Source organism: Clinocottus analis, unplaced genomic scaffold (assembly GCF_023055335.1).
Source record: "Clinocottus analis isolate CAN_PGR_092001 unplaced genomic scaffold, fCliAna1.0.p SCAF_34, whole genome shotgun sequence".
Taxonomy (NCBI): domain Eukaryota; kingdom Metazoa; phylum Chordata; class Actinopteri; order Perciformes; family Cottidae; genus Clinocottus; species Clinocottus analis.
Genome location: NW_027176087.1, coordinates 817,606 through 834,603, shown reverse-complemented (window position 1 = coordinate 834,603; position 16,998 = coordinate 817,606). Strand labels below are relative to the sequence as shown.

Here is a 16,998-nt window from a genome sequence, read left to right as displayed (position 1 = left end):
GGTGGGTCTGGTTCTTCAGGGGCCTCTTGAGCCCTTATGTTCCCCCGGTGTCAGTCACTGTTCCGCCAGTGTCAAATCACTGTACAACCAGGGCCACCGCTACATTGACAGTGTGACTTCACCAACTTTGACCCCGAGCATGTGCTGTGAGAGCTGGGTGTCGTGAGACATTTGCCCTGCCCTGCCAGTTGTGTCCCCCCAAGTGGCATGCCACTGTTTCCGTAGTGTAGTGGTTATCACGTTCGCCTAACACGCGAAAGGTCCCCCGTTCGAAACTGGGCGGAAACACTGCTCTTTGTTCTTGTTACTCCACACGTTTAAAGTCAAGGTCCAGGGCTTTTCAGGAAAAGACGAAGGACTGCCCAAAAGCGTCGGACTTTGAACATCGCCCGTCTTCTCCTCCCGGTGCCAATTGTCACCGCAGGGAGCTTGGACGCTGGTCCCGCTTGCAGAGCGCTCCCCGTCAGGGAATCGAACCCTGGTCTTCCGCGTGACAAGCGGAGATACTGTCCACTATACTAACGAGGACTGCCGAAGACACGTCTTGGGCTCCTTTGTCGGCATTTACAGGGAAGCCTAAGAGTTTCACAGTGGAACTCTTGCGTTACTTACACATTCACTGTCCCTCAACGACAGCAGCTTTGACTGGATCCAGTAGGAAATCATGTCACTTGGCCTTGGAAGTGTTTGCGGTGAAGTGTAAATGTTGCATTTCGCCGGGCACGTGCGCAAGAGGCCTCCTCAGCAGTTTCCGTAGTGTAGTGGTTATCACGTTCGCCTCACATGCGAAAGGTCCCCCGTTCGAAACTGGGCGGAAACACTGTTCTTTGTTCCTGGTTACGCCACGCATCAAAACTCGACTCGGGGGAATTTTCACTAAGCTGGACCATAAGAAGGACTGCCCCGGTCCTTTTGCCCTAAGGGTTTGACTTTGAATCCTGTCCACTGCTCCCTTATGCGGTGCATTAAATGCCCGGGGCATTTTGACTCTTGTCCTGCTCGCGGAACGCTCCCCGTCGGCCAGTCCAACCCTGGTCTTCGGCGGGAACTTCCATTTTGGATTGGTTTTTCGGCGTTTACAGGGAATTCAAAGAATATTACCGTGGAAGTTTTAAAGTCAATTGAACACGTCCTGTCCCTTCTCGTATTGGCGCGAACGTGGGCATTGGTGGTTCAATGGTAGAATTCTCACCTGCCACGTGGGAGATCCGGGTCCGATTCCCGGCCAATGCAGCCGTTCCTTTTGTGGTTAGCGGCTGGCTCCTCGGCAACATCGCCTCGTTTGTGAAGCTGACTGACGTGATTGTGACCGCCAGACACCGGGGATGTGTTTGAATGTCAGCGAGTATCCCAAACGTCGCTTTGTATCCCCGCTGTGTCTTTTTCTCGAGTACCACGCAAGGAGAATAAGCGTGGGCCTCAACGCAAATGTAAATGGGTATCCCCAATGTCAGTCTCTGATTGTAGAGTACCAGGGGTGCGACACTCTAAATTGGCCAAACAAGGGTTTTAACTCAGGCCGTGTGCTTAAGTGTGGGTCCGCGGGGTCGGATGGTGGGCCGGGTCGGGGGAGGGGTGGAGGTGGGGGGCGGGAGGGGGGTGAGCTCCAGAGGTGGGTCTGGTTCTTCAGGGGCCTCTTGAGCCCTTATGTTCCCCCGGTGTCAGTCACTGTTCCGCCAGTGTCAAATCACTGTACAACCAGGGCCACCGCTACATTGACAGTGTGACTTCACCAACTTTGACCCCGAGCATGTGCTGTGAGAGCTGGGTGTCGTGAGACATTTGCCCTGCCCTGCCAGTTGTGTCCCCCCAAGTGGCATGCCACTGTTTCCGTAGTGTAGTGGTTATCACGTTCGCCTAACACGCGAAAGGTCCCCCGTTCGAAACTGGGCGGAAACACTGCTCTTTGTTCTTGTTACTCCACACGTTTAAAGTCAAGGTCCAGGGCTTTTCAGGAAAAGACGAAGGACTGCCCAAAAGCGTCGGACTTTGAACATCGCCCGTCTTCTCCTCCCGGTGCCAATTGTCACCGCAGGGAGCTTGGACGCTGGTCCCGCTTGCAGAGCGCTCCCCGTCAGGGAATCGAACCCTGGTCTTCCGCGTGACAAGCGGAGATACTGTCCACTATACTAACGAGGACTGCCGAAGACACGTCTTGGGCTCCTTTGTCGGCATTTACAGGGAAGCCTAAGAGTTTCACAGTGGAACTCTTGCGTTACTTACACATTCACTGTCCCTCAACGACAGCAGCTTTGACTGGATCCAGTAGGAAATCATGTCACTTGGCCTTGGAAGTGTTTGCGGTGAAGTGTAAATGTTGCATTTCGCCGGGCACGTGCGCAAGAGGGCTCCTCAGCAGTTTCCGTAGTGTAGTGGTTATCACGTTCGCCTCACATGCGAAAGGTCCCCCGTTCGAAACTGGGCGGAAACACTGTTCTTTGTTCCTGGTTACGCCACGCATCAAAACTCGACTCGGGGGAATTTTCACTAAGCTGGACCATAAGAAGGACTGCCCCGGTCCTTTTGCCCTAAGGGTTTGACTTTGAATCCTGTCCACTGCTCCCTTATGCGGTGCATTAAATGCCCGGGGCATTTTGACTCTTGTCCTGCTCGCGGAACGCTCCCCGTCGGCCAGTCCAACCCTGGTCTTCGGCGGGAACTTCCATTTTGGATTGGTTTTTCGGCGTTTACAGGGAATTCAAAGAATATTACCGTGGAAGTTTTAAAGTCAATTGAACACGTCCTGTCCCTTCTCGTATTGGCGCGAACGTGGGCATTGGTGGTTCAATGGTAGAATTCTCACCTGCCACGTGGGAGATCCGGGTCCGATTCCCGGCCAATGCAGCCGTTCCTTTTGTGGTTAGCGGCTGGCTCCTCGGCAACATCGCCTCGTTTGTGAAGCTGACTGACGTGATTGTGACCGCCAGACACCGGGGATGTGTTTGAATGTCAGCGAGTATCCCAAACGTCGCTTTGTATCCCCGCTGTGTCTTTTTCTCGAGTACCACGCAAGGAGAATAAGCGTGGGCCTCAACGCAAATGTAAATGGGTATCCCCAATGTCAGTCTCTGATTGTAGAGTACCAGGGGTGCGACACTCTAAATTGGCCAAACAAGGGTTTTAACTCAGGCCGTGTGCTTAAGTGTGGGTCCGCGGGGTCGGATGGTGGGCCGGGTCGGGGGAGGGGTGGAGGTGGGGGGCGGGAGGGGGGTGAGCTCCAGAGGTGGGTCTGGTTCTTCAGGGGCCTCTTGAGCCCTTATGTTCCCCCGGTGTCAGTCACTGTTCCGCCAGTGTCAAATCACTGTACAACCAGGGCCACCGCTACATTGACAGTGTGACTTCACCAACTTTGACCCCGAGCATGTGCTGTGAGAGCTGGGTGTCGTGAGACATTTGCCCTGCCCTGCCAGTTGTGTCCCCCCAAGTGGCATGCCACTGTTTCCGTAGTGTAGTGGTTATCACGTTCGCCTAACACGCGAAAGGTCCCCCGTTCGAAACTGGGCGGAAACACTGCTCTTTGTTCTTGTTACTCCACACGTTTAAAGTCAAGGTCCAGGGCTTTTCAGGAAAAGACGAAGGACTGCCCAAAAGCGTCGGACTTTGAACATCGCCCGTCTTCTCCTCCCGGTGCCAATTGTCACCGCAGGGAGCTTGGACGCTGGTCCCGCTTGCAGAGCGCTCCCCGTCAGGGAATCGAACCCTGGTCTTCCGCGTGACAAGCGGAGATACTGTCCACTATACTAACGAGGACTGCCGAAGACACGTCTTGGGCTCCTTTGTCGGCATTTACAGGGAAGCCTAAGAGTTTCACAGTGGAACTCTTGCGTTACTTACACATTCACTGTCCCTCAACGACAGCAGCTTTGACTGGATCCAGTAGGAAATCATGTCACTTGGCCTTGGAAGTGTTTGCGGTGAAGTGTAAATGTTGCATTTCGCCGGGCACGTGCGCAAGAGGGCTCCTCAGCAGTTTCCGTAGTGTAGTGGTTATCACGTTCGCCTCACATGCGAAAGGTCCCCCGTTCGAAACTGGGCGGAAACACTGTTCTTTGTTCCTGGTTACGCCACGCATCAAAACTCGACTCGGGGGAATTTTCACTAAGCTGGACCATAAGAAGGACTGCCCCGGTCCTTTTGCCCTAAGGGTTTGACTTTGAATCCTGTCCACTGCTCCCTTATGCGGTGCATTAAATGCCCGGGGCATTTTGACTCTTGTCCTGCTCGCGGAACGCTCCCCGTCGGCCAGTCCAACCCTGGTCTTCGGCGGGAACTTCCATTTTGGATTGGTTTTTCGGCGTTTACAGGGAATTCAAAGAATATTACCGTGGAAGTTTTAAAGTCAATTGAACACGTCCTGTCCCTTCTCGTATTGGCGCGAACGTGGGCATTGGTGGTTCAATGGTAGAATTCTCACCTGCCACGTGGGAGATCCGGGTCCGATTCCCGGCCAATGCAGCCGTTCCTTTTGTGGTTAGCGGCTGGCTCCTCGGCAACATCGCCTCGTTTGTGAAGCTGACTGACGTGATTGTGACCGCCAGACACCGGGGATGTGTTTGAATGTCAGCGAGTATCCCAAACGTCGCTTTGTATCCCCGCTGTGTCTTTTTCTCGAGTACCACGCAAGGAGAATAAGCGTGGGCCTCAACGCAAATGTAAATGGGTATCCCCAATGTCAGTCTCTGATTGTAGAGTACCAGGGGTGCGACACTCTAAATTGGCCAAACAAGGGTTTTAACTCAGGCCGTGTGCTTAAGTGTGGGTCCGCGGGGTCGGATGGTGGGCCGGGTCGGGGGAGGGGTGGAGGTGGGGGGCGGGAGGGGGGTGAGCTCCAGAGGTGGGTCTGGTTCTTCAGGGGCCTCTTGAGCCCTTATGTTCCCCCGGTGTCAGTCACTGTTCCGCCAGTGTCAAATCACTGTACAACCAGGGCCACCGCTACATTGACAGTGTGACTTCACCAACTTTGACCCCGAGCATGTGCTGTGAGAGCTGGGTGTCGTGAGACATTTGCCCTGCCCTGCCAGTTGTGTCCCCCCAAGTGGCATGCCACTGTTTCCGTAGTGTAGTGGTTATCACGTTCGCCTAACACGCGAAAGGTCCCCCGTTCGAAACTGGGCGGAAACACTGCTCTTTGTTCTTGTTACTCCACACGTTTAAACTCAAGGGCCAGGGCTTTTCAGTAAACAGGAAAAGACGAAGGACTGCCCAAAAGCGTCGGACTTTGAACATCGCCCGTCTTCTCCTCCCGGTGCCAATTGTCACCGCAGGGAGCTTGGACGCTGGTCCCGCTTGCAGAGCGCTCCCCGTCAGGGAATCGAACCCTGGTCTTCCGCGTGACAAGCGGAGATACTGTCCACTATACTAACGAGGACTGCCGAAGACACGTCTTGGGCTCCTTTGTCGGCATTTACAGGGAAACCTAAGCGTTTCACAGTGGAACTCTTGCGTTACTTACACATTCACTGTCCCTCAACGACAGCAGCTTTGACTGGATCCAGTAGGAAATCATGTCACTTGGCCTTGGAAGTGTTTGCGGTGAAGTGTAAATGTTGCATTTCGCCGGGCACGTGCGCAAGAGGGCTCCTCAGCAGTTTCCGTAGTGTAGTGGTTATCACGTTCGCCTCACACGCGAAAGGTCCCCCGTTCGAAACTGGGCGGAAACACTGTTCTTTGTTCCTGGTTACGCCACGCATCAAAACTCGACTCGGGGGAATTTTCAGTAAGCTGGACCATAAGAAGGACTGCCCCGGTCCTTTTGCCCAAAGGGTTTGACTTTGAATCCTGTCCACTGCTCCCTTATGCGGTGCATTAAATGCCCGGGGCATTTTGACTCTTGTCCTGCTCGCGGAACGCTCCCCGTCGGCCAGTCCAACCCTGGTCTTCGGCGGGAACTTCCATTTTGGATTGGTTTTTCGGCGTTTACAGGGAATTCAAAGAATATTACCGTGGAAGTTTTAAAGTCAATTGAACACGTCCTGTCCCTTCTCGTATTGGCGCGAACGTGGGCATTGGTGGTTCAATGGTAGAATTCTCACCTGCCACGTGGGAGATCCGGGTCCGATTCCCGGCCAATGCAGCCGTTCCTTTTGTGGTTAGCGGCTGGCTCCTCGGCAACATCGCCTCGTTTGTGAAGCTGACTGACGTGATTGTGACCGCCAGACACCGGGGATGTGTTTGAATGTCAGCGAGTATCCCAAACGTCGCTTTGTATCCCCGCTGTGTCTTTTTCTCGAGTACCACGCAAGGAGAATAAGCGTGGGCCTCAACGCAAATGTAAATGGGTATCCCCAATGTCAGTCTCTGATTGTAGAGTACCAGGGGTGCGACACTCTAAATTGGCCAAACAAGGGTTTTAACTCAGGCCGTGTGCTTAAGTGTGGGTCCGCGGGGTCGGATGGTGGGCCGGGTCGGGGGAGGGGTGGAGGTGGGGGGCGGGAGGGGGGTGAGCTCCAGAGGTGGGTCTGGTTCTTCAGGGGCCTCTTGAGCCCTTATGTTCCCCCGGTGTCAGTCACTGTTCCGCCAGTGTCAAATCACTGTACAACCAGGGCCACCGCTACATTGACAGTGTGACTTCACCAACTTTGACCCCGAGCATGTGCTGTGAGAGCTGGGTGTCGTGAGACATTTGCCCTGCCCTGCCAGTTGTGTCCCCCCAAGTGGCATGCAACTGTTTCCGTAGTGTAGTGGTTATCACGTTCGCCTAACACGCGAAAGGTCCCCCGTTCGAAACTGGGCGGAAACACTGCTCTTTGTTCTTGTTACTCCACACGTTTAAACTCAAGGGCCAGGGCTTTTCAGTAAACAGGAAAAGACGAAGGACTGCCCAAAAGCGTCGGACTTTGAACATCGCCCGTCTTCTCCTCCCGGTGCCAATTGTCACCGCAGGGAGCTTGGACGCTGGTCCCGCTTGCAGAGCGCTCCCCGTCAGGGAATCGAACCCTGGTCTTCCGCGTGACAAGCGGAGATACTGTCCACTATACTAACGAGGACTGCCGAAGACACGTCTTGGGCTCCTTTGTCGGCATTTACAGGGAAACCTAAGCGTTTCACAGTGGAACTCTTGCGTTACTTACACATTCACTGTCCCTCAACGACAGCAGCTTTGACTGGATCCAGTAGGAAATCATGTCACTTGGCCTTGGAAGTGTTTGCGGTGAAGTGTAAATGTTGCATTTCGCCGGGCACGTGCGCAAGAGGGCTCCTCAGCAGTTTCCGTAGTGTAGTGGTTATCACGTTCGCCTCACACGCGAAAGGTCCCCCGTTCGAAACTGGGCGGAAACACTGTTCTTTGTTCCTGGTTACGCCACGCATCAAAACTCGACTCGGGGGAATTTTCAGTAAGCTGGACCATAAGAAGGACTGCCCCGGTCCTTTTGCCCAAAGGGTTTGACTTTGAATCCTGTCCACTGCTCCCTTATGCGGTGCATTAAATGCCCGGGGCATTTTGACTCTTGTCCTGCTCGCGGAACGCTCCCCGTCGGCCAGTCCAACCCTGGTCTTCGGCGGGAACTTCCATTTTGGATTGGTTTTTCGGCGTTTACAGGGAATTCAAAGAATATTACCGTGGAAGTTTTAAAGTCAATTGAACACGTCCTGTCCCTTCTCGTATTGGCGCGAACGTGGGCATTGGTGGTTCAATGGTAGAATTCTCACCTGCCACGTGGGAGATCCGGGTCCGATTCCCGGCCAATGCAGCCGTTCCTTTTGTGGTTAGCGGCTGGCTCCTCGGCAACATCGCCTCGTTTGTGAAGCTGACTGACGTGATTGTGACCGCCAGACACCGGGGATGTGTTTGAATGTCAGCGAGTATCCCAAACGTCGCTTTGTATCCCCGCTGTGTCTTTTTCTCGAGTACCACGCAAGGAGAATAAGCGTGGGCCTCAACGCAAATGTAAATGGGTATCCCCAATGTCAGTCTCTGATTGTAGAGTACCAGGGGTGCGACACTCTAAATTGGCCAAACAAGGGTTTTAACTCAGGCCGTGTGCTTAAGTGTGGGTCCGCGGGGTCGGATGGTGGGCCGGGTCGGGGGAGGGGTGGAGGTGGGGGGCGGGAGGGGGGTGAGCTCCAGAGGTGGGTCTGGTTCTTCAGGGGCCTCTTGAGCCCTTATGTTCCCCCGGTGTCAGTCACTGTTCCGCCAGTGTCAAATCACTGTACAACCAGGGCCACCGCTACATTGACAGTGTGACTTCACCAACTTTGACCCCGAGCATGTGCTGTGAGAGCTGGGTGTCGTGAGACATTTGCCCTGCCCTGCCAGTTGTGTCCCCCCAAGTGGCATGCCACTGTTTCCGTAGTGTAGTGGTTATCACGTTCGCCTAACACGCGAAAGGTCCCCCGTTCGAAACTGGGCGGAAACACTGCTCTTTGTTCTTGTTACTCCACACGTTTAAACTCAAGGGCCAGGGCTTTTCAGTAAACAGGAAAAGACGAAGGACTGCCCAAAAGCGTCGGACTTTGAACATCGCCCGTCTTCTCCTCCCGGTGCCAATTGTCACCGCAGGGAGCTTGGACGCTGGTCCCGCTTGCAGAGCGCTCCCCGTCAGGGAATCGAACCCTGGTCTTCCGCGTGACAAGCGGAGATACTGTCCACTATACTAACGAGGACTGCCGAAGACACGTCTTGGGCTCCTTTGTCGGCATTTACAGGGAAGCCTAAGAGTTTCACAGTGGAACTCTTGCGTTACTTACACATTCACTGTCCCTCAACGACAGCAGCTTTGACTGGATCCAGTAGGAAATCATGTCACTTGGCCTTGGAAGTGTTTGCGGTGAAGTGTAAATGTTGCATTTCGCCGGGCACGTGCGCAAGAGGGCTCCTCAGCAGTTTCCGTAGTGTAGTGGTTATCACGTTCGCCTCACACGCGAAAGGTCCCCCGTTCGAAACTGGGCGGAAACACTGTTCTTTGTTCCTGGTTACGCCACGCATCAAAACTCGACTCGGGGGAATTTTCACTAAGCTGGACCATAAGAAGGACTGCCCCGGTCCTTTTGCCCAAAGGGTTTGACTTTGAATCCTGTCCACTGCTCCCTTATGCGGTGCATTAAATGCCCGGGGCATTTTGACTCTTGTCCTGCTCGCGGAACGCTCCCCGTCGGCCAGTCCAACCCTGGTCTTCGGCGGGAACTTCCATTTTGGATTGGTTTTTCGGCGTTTACAGGGAATTCAAAGAATATTACCGTGGAAGTTTTAAAGTCAATTGAACACGTCCTGTCCCTTCTCGTATTGGCGCGAACGTGGGCATTGGTGGTTCAATGGTAGAATTCTCACCTGCCACGTGGGAGATCCGGGTCCGATTCCCGGCCAATGCAGCCGTTCCTTTTGTGGTTAGCGGCTGGCTCCTCGGCAACATCGCCTCGTTTGTGAAGCTGACTGACGTGATTGTGACCGCCAGACACCGGGGATGTGTTTGAATGTCAGCGAGTATCCCAAACGTCGCTTTGTATCCCCGCTGTGTCTTTTTCTCGAGTACCACGCAAGGAGAATAAGCGTGGGCCTCAACGCAAATGTAAATGGGTATCCCCAATGTCAGTCTCTGATTGTAGAGTACCAGGGGTGCGACACTCTAAATTGGCCAAACAAGGGTTTTAACTCAGGCCGTGTGCTTAAGTGTGGGTCCGCGGGGTCGGATGGTGGGCCGGGTCGGGGGAGGGGTGGAGGTGGGGGGCGGGAGGGGGGTGAGCTCCAGAGGTGGGTCTGGTTCTTCAGGGGCCTCTTGAGCCCTTATGTTCCCCCGGTGTCAGTCACTGTTCCGCCAGTGTCAAATCACTGTACAACCAGGGCCACCGCTACATTGACAGTGTGACTTCACCAACTTTGACCCCGAGCATGTGCTGTGAGAGCTGGGTGTCGTGAGACATTTGCCCTGCCCTGCCAGTTGTGTCCCCCCAAGTGGCATGCCACTGTTTCCGTAGTGTAGTGGTTATCACGTTCGCCTAACACGCGAAAGGTCCCCCGTTCGAAACTGGGCGGAAACACTGCTCTTTGTTCTTGTTACTCCACACGTTTAAACTCAAGGGCCAGGGCTTTTCAGTAAACAGGAAAAGACGAAGGACTGCCCAAAAGCGTCGGACTTTGAACATCGCCCGTCTTCTCCTCCCGGTGCCAATTGTCACCGCAGGGAGCTTGGACGCTGGTCCCGCTTGCAGAGCGCTCCCCGTCAGGGAATCGAACCCTGGTCTTCCGCGTGACAAGCGGAGATACTGTCCACTATACTAACGAGGACTGCCGAAGACACGTCTTGGGCTCCTTTGTCGGCATTTACAGGGAAACCTAAGCGTTTCACAGTGGAACTCTTGCGTTACTTACACATTCACTGTCCCTCAACGACAGCAGCTTTGACTGGATCCAGTAGGAAATCATGTCACTTGGCCTTGGAAGTGTTTGCGGTGAAGTGTAAATGTTGCATTTCGCCGGGCACGTGCGCAAGAGGGCTCCTCAGCAGTTTCCGTAGTGTAGTGGTTATCACGTTCGCCTCACACGCGAAAGGTCCCCCGTTCGAAACTGGGCGGAAACACTGTTCTTTGTTCCTGGTTACGCCACGCATCAAAACTCGACTCGGGGGAATTTTCAGTAAGCTGGACCATAAGAAGGACTGCCCCGGTCCTTTTGCCCAAAGGGTTTGACTTTGAATCCTGTCCACTGCTCCCTTATGCGGTGCATTAAATGCCCGGGGCATTTTGACTCTTGTCCTGCTCGCGGAACGCTCCCCGTCGGCCAGTCCAACCCTGGTCTTCGGCGGGAACTTCCATTTTGGATTGGTTTTTCGGCGTTTACAGGGAATTCAAAGAATATTACCGTGGAAGTTTTAAAGTCAATTGAACACGTCCTGTCCCTTCTCGTATTGGCGCGAACGTGGGCATTGGTGGTTCAATGGTAGAATTCTCACCTGCCACGTGGGAGATCCGGGTCCGATTCCCGGCCAATGCAGCCGTTCCTTTTGTGGTTAGCGGCTGGCTCCTCGGCAACATCGCCTCGTTTGTGAAGCTGACTGACGTGATTGTGACCGCCAGACACCGGGGATGTGTTTGAATGTCAGCGAGTATCCCAAACGTCGCTTTGTATCCCCGCTGTGTCTTTTTCTCGAGTACCACGCAAGGAGAATAAGCGTGGGCCTCAACGCAAATGTAAATGGGTATCCCCAATGTCAGTCTCTGATTGTAGAGTACCAGGGGTGCGACACTCTAAATTGGCCAAACAAGGGTTTTAACTCAGGCCGTGTGCTTAAGTGTGGGTCCGCGGGGTCGGATGGTGGGCCAGGTCGGGGGAGGGGTGGAGGTGGGGGGCGGGAGGGGGGTGAGCTCCAGAGGTGGGTCTGGTTCTTCAGGGGCCTCTTGAGCCCTTATGTTCCCCCGGTGTCAGTCACTGTTCCGCCAGTGTCAAATCACTGTACAACCAGGGCCACCGCTACATTGACAGTGTGACTTCACCAACTTTGACCCCGAGCATGTGCTGTGAGAGCTGGGTGTCGTGAGACATTTGCCCTGCCCTGCCAGTTGTGTCCCCCCAAGTGGCATGCCACTGTTTCCGTAGTGTAGTGGTTATCACGTTCGCCTAACACGCGAAAGGTCCCCCGTTCGAAACTGGGCGGAAACACTGCTCTTTGTTCTTGTTACTCCACACGTTTAAAGTCAAGGTCCAGGGCTTTTCAGGAAAAGACGAAGGACTGCCCAAAAGCGTCGGACTTTGAACATCGCCCGTCTTCTCCTCCCGGTGCCAATTGTCACCGCAGGGAGCTTGGACGCTGGTCCCGCTTGCAGAGCGCTCCCCGTCAGGGAATCGAACCCTGGTCTTCCGCGTGACAAGCGGAGATACTGTCCACTATACTAACGAGGACTGCCGAAGACACGTCTTGGGCTCCTTTGTCGGCATTTACAGGGAAACCTAAGAGTTTCACAGTGGAACTCTTGCGTTACTTACACATTCACTGTCCCTCAACGACAGCAGCTTTGACTGGATCCAGTAGGAAATCATGTCACTTGGCCTTGGAAGTGTTTGCGGTGAAGTGTAAATGTTGCATTTCGCCGGGCACGTGCGCAAGAGGCCTCCTCAGCAGTTTCCGTAGTGTAGTGGTTATCACGTTCGCCTCACACGCGAAAGGTCCCCCGTTCGAAACTGGGCGGAAACACTGTTCTTTGTTCCTGGTTACGCCACGCATCAAAACTCAACTCGGGGGAATTTTCAGTAAGCTGGACCATAAGAAGGACTGCCCCGGTCCTTTTGCCCAAAGGGTTTGACTTTGAATCCTGTCCACTGCTCCCTTATGCGGTGCATTAAATGCCCGGGGCATTTTGACTCTTGTCCTGCTCGCGGAACGCTCCCCGTCGGCCAGTCCAACCCTGGTCTTCGGCGGGAACTTCCATTTTGGATTGGTTTTTCGGCGTTTACAGGGAATTCAAAGAATATTACCGTGGAAGTTTTAAAGTCAATTGAACACGTCCTGTCCCTTCTCGTATTGGCGCGAACGTGGGCATTGGTGGTTCAATGGTAGAATTCTCACCTGCCACGTGGGAGATCCGGGTCCGATTCCCGGCCAATGCAGCCGTTCCTTTTGTGGTTAGCGGCTGGCTCCTCGGCAACATCGCCTCGTTTGTGAAGCTGACTGACGTGATTGTGACCGCCAGACACCGGGGATGTGTTTGAATGTCAGCGAGTATCCCAAACGTCGCTTTGTATCCCCGCTGTGTCTTTTTCTCGAGTACCACGCAAGGAGAATAAGCGTGGGCCTCAACGCAAATGTAAATGGGTATCCCCAATGTCAGTCTCTGATTGTAGAGTACCAGGGGTGCGACACTCTAAATTGGCCAAACAAGGGTTTTAACTCAGGCCGTGTGCTTAAGTGTGGGTCCGCGGGGTCGGATGGTGGGCCGGGTCGGGGGAGGGGTGGAGGTGGGGGGCGGGAGGGGGGTGAGCTCCAGAGGTGGGTCTGGTTCTTCAGGGGCCTCTTGAGCCCTTATGTTCCCCCGGTGTCAGTCACTGTTCCGCCAGTGTCAAATCACTGTACAACCAGGGCCACCGCTACATTGACAGTGTGACTTCACCAACTTTGACCCCGAGCATGTGCTGTGAGAGCTGGGTGTCGTGAGACATTTGCCCTGCCCTGCCAGTTGTGTCCCCCCAAGTGGCATGCCACTGTTTCCGTAGTGTAGTGGTTATCACGTTCGCCTAACACGCGAAAGGTCCCCCGTTCGAAACTGGGCGGAAACACTGCTCTTTGTTCTTGTTACTCCACACGTTTAAAGTCAAGGTCCAGGGCTTTTCAGGAAAAGACGAAGGACTGCCCAAAAGCGTCGGACTTTGAACATCGCCCGTCTTCTCCTCCCGGTGCCAATTGTCACCGCAGGGAGCTTGGACGCTGGTCCCGCTTGCAGAGCGCTCCCCGTCAGGGAATCGAACCCTGGTCTTCCGCGTGACAAGCGGAGATACTGTCCACTATACTAACGAGGACTGCCGAAGACACGTCTTGGGCTCCTTTGTCGGCATTTACAGGGAAGCCTAAGAGTTTCACAGTGGAACTCTTGCGTTACTTACACATTCACTGTCCCTCAACGACAGCAGCTTTGACTGGATCCAGTAGGAAATCATGTCACTTGGCCTTGGAAGTGTTTGCGGTGAAGTGTAAATGTTGCATTTCGCCGGGCACGTGCGCAAGAGGGCTCCTCAGCAGTTTCCGTAGTGTAGTGGTTATCACGTTTGCCTCACACGCGAAAGGTCCCCCGTTCGAAACTGGGCGGAAACACTGTTCTTTGTTCCTGGTTACGCCACGCATCAAAACTCGACTCGGGGGAATTTTCAGTAAGCTGGACCATAAGAAGGACTGCCCCGGTCCTTTTGCCCAAAGGGTTTGACTTTGAATCCTGTCCACTGCTCCCTTATGCGGTGCATTAAATGCCCGGGGCATTTTGACTCTTGTCCTGCTCGCGGAACGCTCCCCGTCGGCCAGTCCAACCCTGGTCTTCGGCGGGAACTTCCATTTTGGATTGGTTTTTCGGCGTTTACAGGGAATTCAAAGAATATTACCGTGGAAGTTTTAAAGTCAATTGAACACGTCCTGTCCCTTCTCGTATTGGCGCGAACGTGGGCATTGGTGGTTCAATGGTAGAATTCTCACCTGCCACGTGGGAGATCCGGGTCCGATTCCCGGCCAATGCAGCCGTTCCTTTTGTGGTTAGCGGCTGGCTCCTCGGCAACATCGCCTCGTTTGTGAAGCTGACTGACGTGATTGTGACCGCCAGACACCGGGGATGTGTTTGAATGTCAGCGAGTATCCCAAACGTCGCTTTGTATCCCCGCTGTGTCTTTTTCTCGAGTACCACGCAAGGAGAATAAGCGTGGGCCTCAACGCAAATGTAAATGGGTATCCCCAATGTCAGTCTCTGATTGTAGAGTACCAGGGGTGCGACACTCTAAATTGGCCAAACAAGGGTTTTAACTCAGGCCGTGTGCTTAAGTGTGGGTCCGCGGGGTCGGATGGTGGGCCGGGTCGGGGGAGGGGTGGAGGTGGGGGGCGGGAGGGGGGTGAGCTCCAGAGGTGGGTCTGGTTCTTCAGGGGCCTCTTGAGCCCTTATGTTCCCCCGGTGTCAGTCACTGTTCCGCCAGTGTCAAATCACTGTACAACCAGGGCCACCGCTACATTGACAGTGTGACTTCACCAACTTTGACCCCGAGCATGTGCTGTGAGAGCTGGGTGTCGTGAGACATTTGCCCTGCCCTGCCAGTTGTGTCCCCCCAAGTGGCATGCCACTGTTTCCGTAGTGTAGTGGTTATCACGTTCGCCTAACACGCGAAAGGTCCCCCGTTCGAAACTGGGCGGAAACACTGCTCTTTGTTCTTGTTACTCCACACGTTTAAAGTCAAGGTCCAGGGCTTTTCAGGAAAAGACGAAGGACTGCCCAAAAGCGTCGGACTTTGAACATCGCCCGTCTTCTCCTCCCGGTGCCAATTGTCACCGCAGGGAGCTTGGACGCTGGTCCCGCTTGCAGAGCGCTCCCCGTCAGGGAACCGAACCCTGGTCTTCCGCGTGACAAGCGGAGATACTGTCCACTATACTAACGAGGACTGCCGAAGACACGTCTTGGGCTCCTTTGTCGGCATTTACAGGGAAACCTAAGAGTTTCACAGTGGAACTCTTGCGTTACTTACACATTCACTGTCCCTCAACGACAGCAGCTTTGACTGGATCCAGTAGGAAATCATGTCACTTGGCCTTGGAAGTGTTTGCGGTGAAGTGTAAATGTTGCATTTCGCCGGGCACGTGCGCAAGAGGCCTCCTCAGCAGTTTCCGTAGTGTAGTGGTTATCACGTTCGCCTCACACGCGAAAGGTCCCCCGTTCGAAACTGGGCGGAAACACTGTTCTTTGTTCCTGGTTACGCCACGCATCAAAACTCAACTCGGGGGAATTTTCAGTAAGCTGGACCATAAGAAGGACTGCCCCGGTCCTTTTGCCCAAAGGGTTTGACTTTGAATCCTGTCCACTGCTCCCTTATGCGGTGCATTAAATGCCCGGGGCATTTTGACTCTTGTCCTGCTCGCGGAACGCTCCCCGTCGGCCAGTCCAACCCTGGTCTTCGGCGGGAACTTCCATTTTGGATTGGTTTTTCGGCGTTTACAGGGAATTCAAAGAATATTACCGTGGAAGTTTTAAAGTCAATTGAACACGTCCTGTCCCTTCTCGTATTGGCGCGAACGTGGGCATTGGTGGTTCAATGGTAGAATTCTCACCTGCCACGTGGGAGATCCGGGTCCGATTCCCGGCCAATGCAGCCGTTCCTTTTGTGGTTAGCGGCTGGCTCCTCGGCAACATCGCCTCGTTTGTGAAGCTGACTGACGTGATTGTGACCGCCAGACACCGGGGATGTGTTTGAATGTCAGCGAGTATCCCAAACGTCGCTTTGTATCCCCGCTGTGTCTTTTTCTCGAGTACCACGCAAGGAGAATAAGCGTGGGCCTCAACGCAAATGTAAATGGGTATCCCCAATGTCAGTCTCTGATTGTAGAGTACCAGGGGTGCGACACTCTAAATTGGCCAAACAAGGGTTTTAACTCAGGCCGTGTGCTTAAGTGTGGGTCCGCGGGGTCGGATGGTGGGCCGGGTCGGGGGAGGGGTGGAGGTGGGGGGCGGGAGGGGGGTGAGCTCCAGAGGTGGGTCTGGTTCTTCAGGGGCCTCTTGAGCCCTTATGTTCCCCCGGTGTCAGTCACTGTTCCGCCAGTGTCAAATCACTGTACAACCAGGGCCACCGCTACATTGACAGTGTGACTTCACCAACTTTGACCCCGAGCATGTGCTGTGAGAGCTGGGTGTCGTGAGACATTTGCCCTGCCCTGCCAGTTGTGTCCCCCCAAGTGGCATGCCACTGTTTCCGTAGTGTAGTGGTTATCACGTTCGCCTAACACGCGAAAGGTCCCCCGTTCGAAACTGGGCGGAAACACTGCTCTTTGTTCTTGTTACTCCACACGTTTAAACTCAAGGGCCAGGGCTTTTCAGTAAACAGGAAAAGACGAAGGACTGCCCAAAAGCGTCGGACTTTGAACATCGCCCGTCTTCTCCTCCCGGTGCCAATTGTCACAGCAGGGAGCTTGGACGCTGGTCCCGCTTGCAGAGCGCTCCCCGTCAGGGAATCGAACCCTGGTCTTCCGCGTGACAAGCGGAGATACTGTCCACTATACTAACGAGGACTGCCGAAGACACGTCTTGGGCTCCTTTGTCGGCATTTACAGGGAAGCCTAAGAGTTTCACAGTGGAACTCTTGCGTTACTTACACATTCACTGTCCCTCAACGACAGCAGCTTTGACTGGATCCAGTAGGAAATCATGTCACTTGGCCTTGGAAGTGTTTGCGGTGAAGTGTAAATGTTGCATTTCGCCGGGCACGTGCGCAAGAGGGCTCCTCAGCAGTTTCCGTAGTGTAGTGGTTATCACGTTCGCCTCACACGCGAAAGGTCCCCCGTTCGAAACTGGGCGGAAACACTGTTCTTTGTTCCTGGTTACGCCACGCATCAA

At 54.2% G+C, this 16,998-nt stretch overlaps 42 non-coding genes across 42 annotated transcripts; 32 read left to right on the top strand and 10 right to left on the bottom strand.

Annotated features, from left to right (window-relative positions):
- Nucleotides 1-215: 215 nt before the first annotated feature.
- Nucleotides 216-288, top strand: trnav-aac (transfer RNA valine (anticodon AAC)). Its single transcript has one exon. It is a non-coding gene; the product is annotated as a tRNA-Val (tRNA).
- A 168-nt stretch (nt 289-456) lies between these two features.
- trnad-guc (transfer RNA aspartic acid (anticodon GUC)) lies at nt 457-528 on the bottom strand. Its single transcript has one exon. It is a non-coding gene; the product is annotated as a tRNA-Asp (tRNA).
- Nucleotides 529-747: 219 nt separating this feature from the next.
- On the top strand, nt 748-820 carry trnav-cac (transfer RNA valine (anticodon CAC)). The gene has a single exon. It is a non-coding gene; the product is annotated as a tRNA-Val (tRNA).
- A 342-nt stretch (nt 821-1,162) lies between these two features.
- Nucleotides 1,163-1,233, top strand: trnag-gcc (transfer RNA glycine (anticodon GCC)). The gene has a single exon. It is a non-coding gene; the product is annotated as a tRNA-Gly (tRNA).
- Nucleotides 1,234-1,826: 593 nt separating this feature from the next.
- On the top strand, nt 1,827-1,899 carry trnav-aac (transfer RNA valine (anticodon AAC)). The gene has a single exon. It is a non-coding gene; the product is annotated as a tRNA-Val (tRNA).
- Nucleotides 1,900-2,067: 168 nt separating this feature from the next.
- trnad-guc (transfer RNA aspartic acid (anticodon GUC)) lies at nt 2,068-2,139 on the bottom strand. The gene has a single exon. It is a non-coding gene; the product is annotated as a tRNA-Asp (tRNA).
- A 219-nt stretch (nt 2,140-2,358) lies between these two features.
- On the top strand, nt 2,359-2,431 carry trnav-cac (transfer RNA valine (anticodon CAC)). Its single transcript has one exon. It is a non-coding gene; the product is annotated as a tRNA-Val (tRNA).
- Nucleotides 2,432-2,773: 342 nt separating this feature from the next.
- On the top strand, nt 2,774-2,844 carry trnag-gcc (transfer RNA glycine (anticodon GCC)). The gene has a single exon. It is a non-coding gene; the product is annotated as a tRNA-Gly (tRNA).
- A 593-nt stretch (nt 2,845-3,437) lies between these two features.
- On the top strand, nt 3,438-3,510 carry trnav-aac (transfer RNA valine (anticodon AAC)). Its single transcript has one exon. It is a non-coding gene; the product is annotated as a tRNA-Val (tRNA).
- A 168-nt stretch (nt 3,511-3,678) lies between these two features.
- On the bottom strand, nt 3,679-3,750 carry trnad-guc (transfer RNA aspartic acid (anticodon GUC)). Its single transcript has one exon. It is a non-coding gene; the product is annotated as a tRNA-Asp (tRNA).
- Nucleotides 3,751-3,969: 219 nt separating this feature from the next.
- Nucleotides 3,970-4,042, top strand: trnav-cac (transfer RNA valine (anticodon CAC)). Its single transcript has one exon. It is a non-coding gene; the product is annotated as a tRNA-Val (tRNA).
- A 342-nt stretch (nt 4,043-4,384) lies between these two features.
- trnag-gcc (transfer RNA glycine (anticodon GCC)) lies at nt 4,385-4,455 on the top strand. The gene has a single exon. It is a non-coding gene; the product is annotated as a tRNA-Gly (tRNA).
- Nucleotides 4,456-5,048: 593 nt separating this feature from the next.
- trnav-aac (transfer RNA valine (anticodon AAC)) lies at nt 5,049-5,121 on the top strand. The gene has a single exon. It is a non-coding gene; the product is annotated as a tRNA-Val (tRNA).
- Nucleotides 5,122-5,296: 175 nt separating this feature from the next.
- trnad-guc (transfer RNA aspartic acid (anticodon GUC)) lies at nt 5,297-5,368 on the bottom strand. Its single transcript has one exon. It is a non-coding gene; the product is annotated as a tRNA-Asp (tRNA).
- Nucleotides 5,369-5,587: 219 nt separating this feature from the next.
- On the top strand, nt 5,588-5,660 carry trnav-cac (transfer RNA valine (anticodon CAC)). Its single transcript has one exon. It is a non-coding gene; the product is annotated as a tRNA-Val (tRNA).
- Nucleotides 5,661-6,002: 342 nt separating this feature from the next.
- On the top strand, nt 6,003-6,073 carry trnag-gcc (transfer RNA glycine (anticodon GCC)). Its single transcript has one exon. It is a non-coding gene; the product is annotated as a tRNA-Gly (tRNA).
- Nucleotides 6,074-6,666: 593 nt separating this feature from the next.
- trnav-aac (transfer RNA valine (anticodon AAC)) lies at nt 6,667-6,739 on the top strand. Its single transcript has one exon. It is a non-coding gene; the product is annotated as a tRNA-Val (tRNA).
- A 175-nt stretch (nt 6,740-6,914) lies between these two features.
- Nucleotides 6,915-6,986, bottom strand: trnad-guc (transfer RNA aspartic acid (anticodon GUC)). Its single transcript has one exon. It is a non-coding gene; the product is annotated as a tRNA-Asp (tRNA).
- Nucleotides 6,987-7,205: 219 nt separating this feature from the next.
- trnav-cac (transfer RNA valine (anticodon CAC)) lies at nt 7,206-7,278 on the top strand. The gene has a single exon. It is a non-coding gene; the product is annotated as a tRNA-Val (tRNA).
- A 342-nt stretch (nt 7,279-7,620) lies between these two features.
- Nucleotides 7,621-7,691, top strand: trnag-gcc (transfer RNA glycine (anticodon GCC)). Its single transcript has one exon. It is a non-coding gene; the product is annotated as a tRNA-Gly (tRNA).
- Nucleotides 7,692-8,284: 593 nt separating this feature from the next.
- On the top strand, nt 8,285-8,357 carry trnav-aac (transfer RNA valine (anticodon AAC)). The gene has a single exon. It is a non-coding gene; the product is annotated as a tRNA-Val (tRNA).
- A 175-nt stretch (nt 8,358-8,532) lies between these two features.
- trnad-guc (transfer RNA aspartic acid (anticodon GUC)) lies at nt 8,533-8,604 on the bottom strand. Its single transcript has one exon. It is a non-coding gene; the product is annotated as a tRNA-Asp (tRNA).
- Nucleotides 8,605-8,823: 219 nt separating this feature from the next.
- On the top strand, nt 8,824-8,896 carry trnav-cac (transfer RNA valine (anticodon CAC)). The gene has a single exon. It is a non-coding gene; the product is annotated as a tRNA-Val (tRNA).
- Nucleotides 8,897-9,238: 342 nt separating this feature from the next.
- On the top strand, nt 9,239-9,309 carry trnag-gcc (transfer RNA glycine (anticodon GCC)). The gene has a single exon. It is a non-coding gene; the product is annotated as a tRNA-Gly (tRNA).
- Nucleotides 9,310-9,902: 593 nt separating this feature from the next.
- Nucleotides 9,903-9,975, top strand: trnav-aac (transfer RNA valine (anticodon AAC)). The gene has a single exon. It is a non-coding gene; the product is annotated as a tRNA-Val (tRNA).
- Nucleotides 9,976-10,150: 175 nt separating this feature from the next.
- On the bottom strand, nt 10,151-10,222 carry trnad-guc (transfer RNA aspartic acid (anticodon GUC)). The gene has a single exon. It is a non-coding gene; the product is annotated as a tRNA-Asp (tRNA).
- A 219-nt stretch (nt 10,223-10,441) lies between these two features.
- Nucleotides 10,442-10,514, top strand: trnav-cac (transfer RNA valine (anticodon CAC)). The gene has a single exon. It is a non-coding gene; the product is annotated as a tRNA-Val (tRNA).
- A 342-nt stretch (nt 10,515-10,856) lies between these two features.
- Nucleotides 10,857-10,927, top strand: trnag-gcc (transfer RNA glycine (anticodon GCC)). Its single transcript has one exon. It is a non-coding gene; the product is annotated as a tRNA-Gly (tRNA).
- Nucleotides 10,928-11,520: 593 nt separating this feature from the next.
- Nucleotides 11,521-11,593, top strand: trnav-aac (transfer RNA valine (anticodon AAC)). Its single transcript has one exon. It is a non-coding gene; the product is annotated as a tRNA-Val (tRNA).
- A 168-nt stretch (nt 11,594-11,761) lies between these two features.
- Nucleotides 11,762-11,833, bottom strand: trnad-guc (transfer RNA aspartic acid (anticodon GUC)). The gene has a single exon. It is a non-coding gene; the product is annotated as a tRNA-Asp (tRNA).
- A 219-nt stretch (nt 11,834-12,052) lies between these two features.
- On the top strand, nt 12,053-12,125 carry trnav-cac (transfer RNA valine (anticodon CAC)). Its single transcript has one exon. It is a non-coding gene; the product is annotated as a tRNA-Val (tRNA).
- Nucleotides 12,126-12,467: 342 nt separating this feature from the next.
- trnag-gcc (transfer RNA glycine (anticodon GCC)) lies at nt 12,468-12,538 on the top strand. Its single transcript has one exon. It is a non-coding gene; the product is annotated as a tRNA-Gly (tRNA).
- A 593-nt stretch (nt 12,539-13,131) lies between these two features.
- On the top strand, nt 13,132-13,204 carry trnav-aac (transfer RNA valine (anticodon AAC)). Its single transcript has one exon. It is a non-coding gene; the product is annotated as a tRNA-Val (tRNA).
- Nucleotides 13,205-13,372: 168 nt separating this feature from the next.
- On the bottom strand, nt 13,373-13,444 carry trnad-guc (transfer RNA aspartic acid (anticodon GUC)). The gene has a single exon. It is a non-coding gene; the product is annotated as a tRNA-Asp (tRNA).
- A 219-nt stretch (nt 13,445-13,663) lies between these two features.
- trnav-cac (transfer RNA valine (anticodon CAC)) lies at nt 13,664-13,736 on the top strand. The gene has a single exon. It is a non-coding gene; the product is annotated as a tRNA-Val (tRNA).
- Nucleotides 13,737-14,078: 342 nt separating this feature from the next.
- On the top strand, nt 14,079-14,149 carry trnag-gcc (transfer RNA glycine (anticodon GCC)). Its single transcript has one exon. It is a non-coding gene; the product is annotated as a tRNA-Gly (tRNA).
- Nucleotides 14,150-14,742: 593 nt separating this feature from the next.
- Nucleotides 14,743-14,815, top strand: trnav-aac (transfer RNA valine (anticodon AAC)). Its single transcript has one exon. It is a non-coding gene; the product is annotated as a tRNA-Val (tRNA).
- A 459-nt stretch (nt 14,816-15,274) lies between these two features.
- On the top strand, nt 15,275-15,347 carry trnav-cac (transfer RNA valine (anticodon CAC)). The gene has a single exon. It is a non-coding gene; the product is annotated as a tRNA-Val (tRNA).
- A 342-nt stretch (nt 15,348-15,689) lies between these two features.
- Nucleotides 15,690-15,760, top strand: trnag-gcc (transfer RNA glycine (anticodon GCC)). Its single transcript has one exon. It is a non-coding gene; the product is annotated as a tRNA-Gly (tRNA).
- Nucleotides 15,761-16,353: 593 nt separating this feature from the next.
- trnav-aac (transfer RNA valine (anticodon AAC)) lies at nt 16,354-16,426 on the top strand. Its single transcript has one exon. It is a non-coding gene; the product is annotated as a tRNA-Val (tRNA).
- Nucleotides 16,427-16,601: 175 nt separating this feature from the next.
- trnad-guc (transfer RNA aspartic acid (anticodon GUC)) lies at nt 16,602-16,673 on the bottom strand. The gene has a single exon. It is a non-coding gene; the product is annotated as a tRNA-Asp (tRNA).
- A 219-nt stretch (nt 16,674-16,892) lies between these two features.
- trnav-cac (transfer RNA valine (anticodon CAC)) lies at nt 16,893-16,965 on the top strand. Its single transcript has one exon. It is a non-coding gene; the product is annotated as a tRNA-Val (tRNA).
- Nucleotides 16,966-16,998: the final 33 nt, after the last annotated feature.